Source organism: Eschrichtius robustus, chromosome 9, assembly GCF_028021215.1.
Source record: "Eschrichtius robustus isolate mEscRob2 chromosome 9, mEscRob2.pri, whole genome shotgun sequence".
Taxonomy (NCBI): Eukaryota; Metazoa; Chordata; class Mammalia; order Artiodactyla; family Eschrichtiidae; genus Eschrichtius; species Eschrichtius robustus.
In genome coordinates this window covers 52,785,771-52,798,165 of record NC_090832.1, presented here as the reverse complement: position 1 = coordinate 52,798,165, position 12,395 = coordinate 52,785,771, and the positions used below count along the sequence as shown (strand labels likewise).

The window sequence follows — 12,395 nt, the reverse complement described above, 5'->3', positions numbered from 1 at the left end:
AGGGGAAGGGAAGAGGGAAAAGGAAGGTACGGGAAGAGAACGGGAATCTTAGACAACTCCTATATGTAGGGAACTGAGGAAGGATGAGTGACCCATGTGAAAGAACACAGTATGTCCACAAACAATTAAAAGGGGTCGCCACAGACACCCAGAAAGAAGAGTGAACATATATGCACAACAGAGGCAGAGAACTGTGTGTGGTGTACAGGAACTGGGGCCAGGTATTTGCCTCTTCCATGGGCTTTTAGAGTATTTATTATAAAGTTCTAGTTTGGCACTTAATACACTTGATAATAAAAATGACAAGAATGACACAGACAACAATGCTTACAACATACTATAATAGCAGGCATGTGCTGTTTTACATGAATACACTCTTATTCTCACAAAAACCACGTAAAGGAACTGGCAATATCTCTTTACAGATGAGGAGAATTAGCAAGCAGGCTTAGAGAACTTAAATAATTACTAGTTACACTAGTCAACTAGTAATATAAGTGCCAAGATTTAGACATAATTTGGACTCCAAAGTCCAGGAGCCTTTGCAGCCTTGCTATTTAATTATTTGTTCTCAGGTACTCCTCACGAAGCTATGAGAACCTTGAGGGCTCTCAGGCTTAGTTATCTTTGGATGCCCTGCGCCAAGCAGAGTAACTGACACAGAATAGGTCTCAAAAAATGCAAGATGAGAGAATAAATAACTTCCAAGAAGTAGAGAAGCAGGCACTATCATAAACATCTTTCCCAAATAGACCTATTGCTATTCCAAACTTTCCTCATCTCTCCTATCATCCATTTGCTACATTCAACCATCCAGCTCTGAAGTCTTGAGTCCCTCCTTCCTAAATCATAGTGGATTCTTTAAAAGTGACAGCCACACAGGAGAAAAGCCCCAATACATTCCAAGAAAACATGCTGAGATTTATTTTAATGCAATGTCGAAAAGTTACTGTATATAAGAATCATGTCATATCAAAGGACCTATCTTAAGTTTTAAATAGAGAGAACTCAATATACTGGAGTGTTTATGTGTTTTGTTTCTTCATTTAGGAGAATTGACTGAATTCACTACTGCATCAGTACCCGTGAGAGGAGGCTACCCTCACTTTAACAGAAGGTAGGGGTAGTTCCAGATGGAGAGCTGAGGTAGGATGGCAGAATTGGAGCATGAGAGAAAACTTTTGAGATTTATGCTCAAGAGTTCAGAATTCTTCATCAGTAGAGAATTGTTTAAATAAACTGTGGTACATCCCCACAATGGGCTATCAAAAAAAAAAAAAAAAAAAGAGTTCAGAATTCTAATGTATGACAGTGATTCAAATCACAATCTTTTGGTAAATTGATAATCAAATATTAAGGAAACAATTTATAACCTACAAGGGATCATCACCCTCGAGTTAGCTCAAAGCTCCCCAGACTAAAACTGAATGGGAAAAATCAGCACTTCCCAGACCCCCACAAGGAGAACTCCCTCCAGTGCTAAAATCTAGAGGTATAGAGTTTGTTTCACAATTTGATTACCCCACTTTAATATATCTAGTTCTAATAAATCAATCCAGAAAATGTAAGCATAAAAGATGCATGTCAAATCTAACATACATGAGGTGGGTTGGTTGATAAGACTCCTAATAATGCTTGTGACTGTGACCCCTAGTCAAAAAATTTTTTAAACTTACATACAGATAACTGAAACAAAAGAACTGACTAGAAGATGCACAATTTTTGCCAAAGAATCACAGGAATACCCTGATCTTCTCTATTCTTTTTTTTTAATGTTGACTGTAACCGGCTAAATTGATCTTGTGACCCACTAATGAGTTGCAACCTGCAGTTTTTTGAAAAACAGTGTTTTAAGTCATGTCTAGTATGTGATATATTAAAAGAACTAGAAGTAAATGTAAAATTAATTAAATAGGAATAGAATTATCACTATTTAAAAACAGAAAATCTGTGCATACACTAGAACAAATTTAGTGTTGCAACAAAGCATTAAACAAATTTTAATGATATGGGAAAATACTTAAAATGTTAAAGACAGAATTATAAAACTATGTGTATATAACATGATCCCAATTATGTTTCAATATATGCACACATATATACATATGAACAAGGCCAAGAAAAAACTAGGAATAAATATGACAAAACATTAACATTTTTTTTTTTTGAGTGAAGTATAGTTGATTTACAATGTTGTGTTAGTTTCTGGTATCTGTTATCTATTCTATATATAGTAGTTTGTATCTGCTAATCCCAAACTCCTAATTTGTCCTTTCCCCCAACCCCTTTCCCATCTGGTAAACGTAAGTTTGTTTTCTAAAACAGTAACATTTTAAATCTGAGTGTCATTATATAGGAGTCAATACACAAAGTGTCCACGTATTTTTTGTGTGTGTTTAAAATATTTTGTTTAAAAAGTGAAAAGAAACAGATAGGAAGAAAATGCCCCTAAATTGTAACAAGTGTTAATCAATGGATTTTTAGATTAAGGGTGATTTATTTTCCGAATTGCATAAGAGCACAGATCTCTTTGTAAGTCTGGAGAAAAAAATAACTGTATTTTTAAAATAACAGAATTTTAAGAAGGCATATGGCATACTGCATTATAGCTGTATTTCTCATTTGAAGAAAAAATTTAACTCACCTTTAATGAACCCCAAAGTCCTATGCTGGGTGCCTTTTGGGTTCTCATATTTCACCTTTAATTTCTCTAAGGTTTAGATATAAGGCCAAAGTTTAAATGGTATCAAAGAAGTGATGTTAAAAATATGTATATGATTAGGAATTCTGTGACAGTAATATTACTCAGTTGTAAAAGAAAAACATTAACACTTATGAAAATTGTCTTAAAGCACTATAATTTGAGGGAGACTAAAAACAGTCTGCATGTCACAGATTTTTACATAAAATTAGCAGAAGAGCTGGAGGTTAATTTCCATTGACAAAATGACCCAGATTGTATTATTCCTGCCATATCTATCCTGAGACTAAAATGCCCTAGACTTGAAACAACTTTAGGGCCTGAGGTGACCAGCCTTTAGAATCTGGGAGCTGTAGCAGCCACTGACATGGCTCGAGGGCCACCTGCACATTCCACCCGCATTAAATCCCCAAGGGACAGTAGGGCCAAGGAACTGCCTCACCAAAGCTCTCCCAAAGATGCAATTAGGTTGATGGGCATGTGGCAGAAAACAGGCACTGGAAAGAAAGGAAGAGAGAAGAGAAAGTAGAACAGGTGTAGGGCACAGGGGTTGTTGAGCAGAGGGGAAATCAAGCCAGGAGCTTTTTAGAAATAGTTAATGAATGAACATCAGTAGTTTAATGAAATATGACTGAAATAAAAAACAAGTATAAAATGATGTTATCATCAATCAAGTTTGCAGCAAGATGTAAGCTGGCCACTTTAGAATTAAACTATCACCAGGGGAAAGAAAAACCAACAAAGATTTCCCCACTCAAATGATAATTGAAGATTTATTTTAAAATACTAATGTAGTAAAACAGGCCATTAAAAAATATTCTGGTCACGCTGAAAACTCTGTTAAAATGATCCCTTACAATAAGTTCTACATATAGACCCCTTTGTTCACATTAGAAAAAGATCAATTTAGTTTCGAAGCAAAGGGGTAGAAAAACCGAGTGCTGGAATACAGGCATCATTACACTATACAGACACACGAGACTCATACCACCACTCAAGCAGTGACACTGGCTAAGAGCTGACGTGCGGTGAGTCACACCTCCCACTACCACAGTCCATCTGTGTAGGGAATAAATCAACCAAATGTGAATGAGTGTTCCCTTAGTGCTCAGTGCTTTTCTCAACTTGCAGTCCTGATTTCAAAAGACTCTGCCATTCAAATGCAAGAGAACTGCTCTCAGATTAATCTTCTATTATTATTATTATTATTATTATTATTATTTGGTTTTACTCGGGCATAAGCACATTTTTATCAAAAGAATATCTCAATGTAAGTAATAAATATTTATTTAGTACTTGATGGGTCAGTCCTACTAGCTAATGAAGATGGTTCAATTGTGCAAAATTTAGAATATTTGCATTAGGACAAGTTGGAAAAGACAAAAAGATAGAAGGTCATTCAATTGGCTTTACACAAGATATTATTAAGAGGCTAAAGCCAAATGTAGAAGATACAACAGGAGATGGGAGAAGCCAGTAAAAATAAGCAAGTTAGAAAAAAAATTATAAAACACTTTATAGAGAAACAGGTAATACCCCAAAGGCAAATGGAGCTGGGAGTGGAGGGAATAGCAACACATCATGGGTTTTAGTTGGAGAAATGAGTTTTTTTTAAATGAATGGAAAAAAAAATCAAAACCTAAAAATATTATTGCAACATGATGGTTCAGAAATCAAGTGCAAAATTTTTAGGAAAATCTCATTTATTTTTCCAAAATCAACACTGAAATCAAGGTACAGGAGACCAAAACATGGGAGAATTAGAAGTGATGGGTGCAGGACATAGACTGCTTGCTTTCATCTTCCACAGAAATAACGTCCACCACAGAAAAGATCCCATGTTTGGCTGCCTAAGTTAAAATCTATTAGCTCTCAAAATCACAAAAATTGCCACCCAAATAACAATAAGACCTTATAGATATTTAACATAGCTACCAACAGAGGTAAAGGAAAATGATTACCATGATAGTGACATGTCTCAAATTATGTGTGTCAACAGGAAAACATGATTTGATTTTTAAAAGTTTCATTTACATGGTATTAATTAGTAGATGGCACCTACTGAATGAAGAGAGAGACACTTGGAATAAATTACATATATGTTACTCTAGCCAATTTAATCCTCAGAGAACATAACACTTGCTCTACTCTAGCAGGTCAAAAGGGTCTGGGAAGAAATCCCTTATTTACCAGACTGCCAGCAAGCTACCTAGAGGCAGACTGTCTCATCCACCCTGGTATATCCTCAAGCCTTTACGGTGCCAGCTCATCTAACCTGACAACTATCCTGGGAGGTGGTAGTTTTCCTCATTTTATTGATGAAGATACTGAGGCTCACGGGGCAAATTTATCTTCTCCACATCAACGATTAACACTGATAAACTACATATTTGTCTTCATTTATTTTGGTTATTACTTGTCTTCCTGGACTAGAACATAAGCATGTTACAGCACATTTACTTGTCCACAGTTGTATCTCCAGTGCATATAGAACAGTGCCTGGCACACATAGACATTCAATGAATACTTGTTGAATGAATTAATAAGGTAACCTGCCCAAAACTATATAGCCAATAAGTGAGAGACCTGGGGCTCGATTCAGAAGTCTGCCTCCAAAGCCAACCTAGAGAAATAATGATCGCAGCAATAACATACAAAGAGTAAAAAGGAGCTTAGAATTAGAGCTCAGAAAGTACTTTACAGGTAAAGGGAGTGAAAAAATTTTTTTAATTCATTTCTCCTCCTTTCAAGCACCTCCTTGAAACTTTTCTTGATTACTTGCCTGGTGTACTGACAGCTGGACAAGAAGCTGGGTGCTGCCCTCTCCTTATAGGCAAGTTCAACAAGACTCCCAAGTAGAACAGAGCCAGAGGATTTGTGGTCCATTAAACACAGAGCCATGGGAAGCCTTCAAAAGCCCCCATTCACGCAGAGGCTGAGGAAAGTTGGCACTGCAGTGAAAGTGCAGTCCAGATTAAAAACTACAACTAAAAAACAACAAAAACCCGCACAGACTGCAGGAGTAACCAGGGTCTACACCACAGCCAAGGAGTCTTACGCTGATCTGCATAGGCCCAGCTTGTGGCATATGGCTCTGTGCCCTTCTGGTGGCCTGTGACAGTCGATCCTCTAAAATACTCCACAAAATTATAACTTTTAGGGAAGGAGGAGATCACATTTTTCATCATTCTTTACTGAATGCCTCAGATCCTTTCCTTGAAATTGGGCAGAATGTACATTTCTCTATGGAAATAGTTGACTGAAGGACTACTACTCCAAAAGTAGCCAGATAAATACTAAATTTAGAGATCAGGTGAAGACTGTGGCCAATATATTTCAGGACTATTTATTTTGTTCATGCACAGGTAAAATCTAGAAACTTATCAATAGGTTATTTAGGCCTATCAAAATGTTTGACTGTTTGGATGTGTTCCTCACCTTCAAATATTGTGTATTTAAATCAATGCCTGGTGAATGGTTCTAACTGCTGCATATTATTCAAGAGCTGAAAAGTATTTCACAATATATAAGCACTAACAATCATCACTGTATACCTGGTCCCCATTCAGTCTGGTCTCAAAATGTGATATAAATGCTGTGTAAGCTTTTGCCTAGATAAAAAACAATAGTTAAAATTCACAATTATGTAAGTGTATCTAAAGGGTCTAATATTCTTATTCTTTCCAAAAAAGCTATTATTCTCTATGTCTGCATCCTTCCAAAATGTTCTTTAGTTAACTATAGTGAGATGCAGTAATTTCTTACCAAATTGCAATAGAGCCATTTATTAATGTACATTTCTGAAATAATCTTTCAGATGATAGAAAAATGTTTTCATATTTTTAGATTTTAGGGGAATGGGTTAATAAGCTAAGACTGGGGGGGCAGAGTCAAGATGGCAGTGTGGGAAGACGCCAAGTTAGCGTCTCCCCACAACTAGGGCACCTGCCAGCTGCTGGTGGGGGACCCTGATGCCCAAAGAGATGGGAGGAACCAACCCCCAAGTGAACCAGTAGGACGTGGGGGGACTGAGAGAGTAGGAGAAGTGGAGGCCAGACAGGATCAGTGCCCGAGGCTGGGGAGATCAGGAGAGGCAGGAGGGAGGGACCCTCGGGAACAGTGGAAGAGAAGTGGCGGGTGATCTCCTGGCCCACTCGGGCCAGGGAGCCTGCTGAGCTCCCAGGCTGGTAACCCTCCTCCAAAGCCCCCTCCAGGATGTGTGGGTCCTGGGGGCATAAGAGGGAGGCCGGGAGATCAGGAGAGGCAGGAGGGAGGGCCCTCTGGGAGGAGCAGGAGAGGAGAGGAAGGCGTTTGCCCTGCCCACTCAAGCCCAGGAAGCCTGCTGGGCTCCCAGGTGAGGTCCTCCGCCCTCTGAGACTAGGGGTGTGGGGCATGCCTGGGCCCATTCTGTTCCTTGAGCCTAAGCTCCACCCCCTACAGCCCTCAGGGCCTTTTGCAGCCCTGTGGGTCCTAAGCATAGGCCCCACCCACAACCCAAACCTCGCCCTTGCTTAGGCCCCGCCCTCCACAGCCAAGGCTTTTTTTTTCCTCCTCCTCTTTTTTACTATTGTGAGTGAGGTACCTTCCGGTTGTTGATTCATCTATATTTTTATTTTTGTATTTTTTCTAACATATCTATTAGTTTCCTAGTTTAATTTTATTTTTTACTTTGTTATTGTTCTTTTTTTTTTTTTTGGCCAACTCACACAGCCTGTGGGATCTTGGCTCATGAGCCGGGGGTCGGGCCGAAGCTCCTGTGGTGGGAGCTCGGAGTCTGAACCACTGGACTAACAGAGAACTTCAGACCCCAGAGAATATTCATTGGAGTGAGGTCTCACGGAGGTCCTCATCTCAGCACCAAAACCCAGCTTTACCCAACAGCCTACAAACTCCAGTGTTGGAAGCCTCAGGCCAAACAACCAGTAACATAGGAACACAATCCCACTTGTGAATAAAAAAAAAAAAAAAAAGAGACAGCAAAAAAATATGTCACAGATGAAGGAGCAAGGTAAAAGCCTACAAGACCAAAGAAATGAACAGGAAATAGGCAATCTACCTGAAAAAGAATTCAGAGTAATGATAGTAAAGATGATCCAGAATCTCGGAAATAGAATGGAGGCACCGATTGAGAAAATACAAGAAATGTTTAACAAAGATCTAGAAGAACTAAAGAACAAACGAACAGAGATGAACAACACAATAACTGAAATGAAAAATACACTAGAAGGAATCAATAACAGAATAACTGAGGCAGAAGAATGAATAAGTGAGCTGGAAGACAAAATGGTGGAAATAACTGCTGAGGAGCGGAGTAAAGAAAAAAGAATGGAAAGAATTGAAGACAATCTCAGAGACCTCTGGGACAACACAAAACGTACCAACATTTGAATTATAGGGGTCCCAGAAGAACAAGAGAAAAATAAAGGGTCTGAGAAAATATTTGAAGAGATTATAGTCAAAAACTTCCCTACCATGGGAAAGGAAATAGTCACCCAAGGCCAGGAAGGAGAGAAAGTCCCATACAGGAAAAACCCTAGAAAAAACACACCAAGACACATATTAATCAAACTAACAAAAATTAAATTCAAAGAAAAAATATTAAAAGCAGCAAAGGAAAAACAAAAAATAACATACAAAGGAATCCCCATAAGATTATCAGCTGATTTTTCAGAGGAAACTCTGCAGGCCAGTAGGGAGTGGCAGGATATACTTAAAGTGATGAAAGAGAAAAACCTACAACCAAGATTACTCTACCCAGCAAGGATCTCATTCAGATTCGATGGAGAAATCAAAAGTTTTTCAGACAAGCAAAAGCTAAGAGAATTCAGCACCACTAAACCAACTTTACAACAAATGCTAAAGAAACTTATCTAGGCAGGAAACACAAGAGAAAAAAAAAAGACTCACAAAAACAAACTCAAAACAATTAACAAAATGGTAATAGGAACATACACACTGATAATAACCTTGAATGTAAATGGATTAAATGCCCCAACCAAAAGACACAGACTGGCTGAATGGATACAAAAACAAGACCCATATATATGCTGTCTATAAGAAACCCACTTCTGACCTAGGGACACATACAGACTGAAAGTGAAGGGATGGAAAAAGATATTCCATGCAAATGGAAATCAAAAGAAAGCTGAAGTAACAATACTCATATCAGATAAAATAGATTTTAAAATAAAGACTGTTACAAGAGATAAGGAGGGACACTACATAAGGATCAAAGGATCAAGCCAAGAAGAAGATATAACAATTATAAATGTTTATGCACCCAACATAGGAGCACCTTAATACATAAGGCAAATGCTAACAACCATGAAAGGAGAAATCGACAGTAACAAAATAATAGTAGGAGACTTTAACACCCCACTTACACCAATGGACAGATCATCCAAATGGAAAATAAATAAGGAAACACAAGCTTTAAATGACACAACAGACCAGACAGATTTAATTGATATTTATAGAACATTCCACCCAAAAGTGGCAGAATACACTTTCTTCTCAAGTGCACACAGAACATTGTCCAGGAAGGATCACATATTGGGTCACAAATCAAGCCTCGGAAAATTTAAGAACATTGAAATTGTACCAAGCATCTTTTCTGACCTCAACGCTATGAGACTGGAAATCAATTACAGGAAAAAAAAACTGTAAAAAACACAAATACATGGAGGCTAAACAGTGCACTACTAAATAACCAAGAGATCACTGAAGAAATCAAAGAAGAAATTAAAAAAATACATAGGAACAAATGACAATGAAAACACGACAACCCAAAACCTATGGGACACAGCAAAAGCAGTTCTAAGAGGGAAGTTTATAGCAATTCAATCTCATCTCAAGAAAGAAGAAAAATCACAAATAAACAATCTAAACCTACACTTAAAACAACTAGAGAAAGAAGAACAAAGAAAGCCCAAAGACAGTAGAAGGAAAGAAATCATAAGGATCAGAACAGAAGTAGACGAAAAACAAAGAAAACAATAGCAAAGATCAATAAAACTAATAGCTGGGGGCTTCCCTGGTGGCGCAATGGTTAAGAATCAGCCTGCCAATGCAGGGGACACGGGTTCGAGCCCTGGTCCGGGAAGATCCCACATGCCGCGGAGCAACTAAGACCGTGCGCCACAACTACTGAGCCTGGGCTCTAGAGCCCTCGAGCCACAACTACTGAGCCTGTGTGGCATAACTACTGCAGCCCACACACCTAGAGCCCGTGCTCCACAACAAGAGAAGCCACCTTAATGAGAGGCCTGCGCACCGCAATGCAGAGTAGCCCCCACTCGTCACAAATAAAATGAAAGCCCACACGCAGCAATGAAGACCCAGCGCAGCCATAAATAAATAAATAAATAAACTTAATAGCTGGTTCTTTGAGAAGATAAACAAAATTGATAAACCCTTAGCCAGACTCATCAAGAAAAAAAGGGAGAGGACGTAAATCAATAAAATTAGAAATGAAAAAGTTGAAATCACAACTGACACCACAGAAGCACAAAGAATTATAAGAGACTACTACAAACAACTACATGCCAATAAAATGGACAACCACAAAGAAATGGACAAATTCTTGGAAAGTTACAATATTCCAAGACTGAACCAGGAAGAATTAGAAAATATAAACAGACCTATCACAAGTAATGAAATTGAAACCATAATTAAAAATCTTCTAACAAACAAAAGTCCAGGACCAGATGGCTTCACAGGCGAATTCTATCAAACATTTAGAGGAGAGCTAACACCTATCCTTCTCAAACTCTTCCAAAAATTGCAGAGGGAGAAACACTCCCAAATTCATTCTACAAAGCCACCATCACCCTGATACCAAAACCAGAAAAAGATATCACAAAAAAAGAACATTATAGACCAACATCACTGATGAACATTGATGCAAAAATCCTGAACAAAATACTAGCAAACAGAATCCAACAATACATTAAAAGGATCATACACCATGATCAAGTGGGATTTATCCCAGGGATGCAAGGGTTCTTCAATATACACAAATCAATCAATGTGATACACCACATTAACAAACTAAGGAATAATAACCATATGATCATCTCAATAGATGCGGAAAAGCTTTTGATAAAATTCAACACCCATTTATGATAAAAACTCTCCAGAAAGTGGGCATAGAGGGAACTTACCTCAACATAATAAAGGCCATATATGACAAACCCACAGCAAGCATCATTCTCAATGGTGAGAAATTGAAAGCATTTCCATTAAGATCAGGAACAAGACAAGGATGTCCACTCTCACCACTCTTATTCAACATAGTTTTGGAAGTCCTAGCCATGGCAATCACAGAAGAAAAAGAAATAAAAGGAATACAAATTGGAAAGGAAGAAGTAAAACTGTCACTGTTTGCAGATGACATGATACTATACATAGAAAATCCTAAAGATACCACCAGAAATTACTAGAACTAATCAATGATTTTGGTAAGGTTGCAGGATACAAAATTAATGCACAGAAATCTCTGGCATTCGTATACACCAACAATGAAAAATCGGAAAGAGAAATTAAGGAAACACTCCCATTTACCATTGCAACAAAAAAAGTAAAATATCTAGGAATAAACCTGCCTAAGGCGGTGAAAGACTTGTACTCAGAAAACTATAAAACACTGATGAAAGAAATCAAAGATGACATAAACTGATGGAGAAATACACCATGTTCTTGGATTGGAAGAATCCATATTGTGAAAATGACTATACTACCCAAAGCAATCTACAGATTCAATGCAATCCCTATCCAACTATCAATGGCATTCTTCACAGAATTAGAACAAAAACTTTACAAATTCGTATGGAAACACAAAAGACCCCAAATAGCCAAAGCAATCTTGAGAAAGAAAAATGGAGTTGGAGGAATCAGGCTCCCTGACTTCAAACTATACCACAAAGCTACAGTAATCAAGAGAGTATGGTACTGGCACAAAAACAGAAATATAGATCAATGGTACAGGATAGAATGCCCAGAGATAAGGCTACGCACATATGAGCACCTAGTTTATGAGAAAAGAGACAAGAACATACAAGGGAGAAAAGACAGCCTCTTCAATAAGCTGAGCTGGGAAAACTGGACAGTTACATGTAAAAGAATGAAATTAGAACACTACCTAACACCATACACAAAAATAAACTCCAAATGGATTAAAGACTTAAATGTAAGACCAGACACTATAAAACTCTTAGAGGAAAACATAGGAAAAACACTCTTTGACATAAACCACAGCAAGATCTTTTTTGACCCACCTCCAAGAGTAACAGAAATAAAAACAAAAATAAACAAATGGGACTTAATTAAACTTAAAAGCTTTTGCACAGCAAAGGAAACCATAAACAAGACAAAAAGACAACCCTCAGAATGGAAGAAAATATTTACAAATGAAACAACAGACAAAGGATTAATCTCCAAAATATATAAACAGCTCATGGAGCTCAGCATCAAAAAAACAAACAATCCAGTTAAAAAATGGGTGGAACACCTAAATAGACATCCCACCAAGGAAGACATAAAGATGGCCAAGAGGCACATGAAAAGATGTTCAACATCACTAATTACTAGAGAAATGCAAATCAAAAGTACAATGAGGTATCACCTCACACAGGTCAGAATGGCCATTATCAAAAAATGCTGGAAAGGGTGTGGTGAAAAGGGAACCCTCCTGCAC

The 12,395-nt window shown here is 37.9% G+C and overlaps 1 protein-coding gene across 4 annotated transcripts in view; it reads right to left on the bottom strand.

Annotated features, from left to right (window-relative positions):
* The window catches only part of PDSS2 (decaprenyl diphosphate synthase subunit 2), a 252,066-nt gene that overhangs the window by 158,015 nt on the left and 81,656 nt on the right, over positions 1-12,395 (bottom strand). The gene's annotated exons all lie outside the window — the stretch shown is intronic.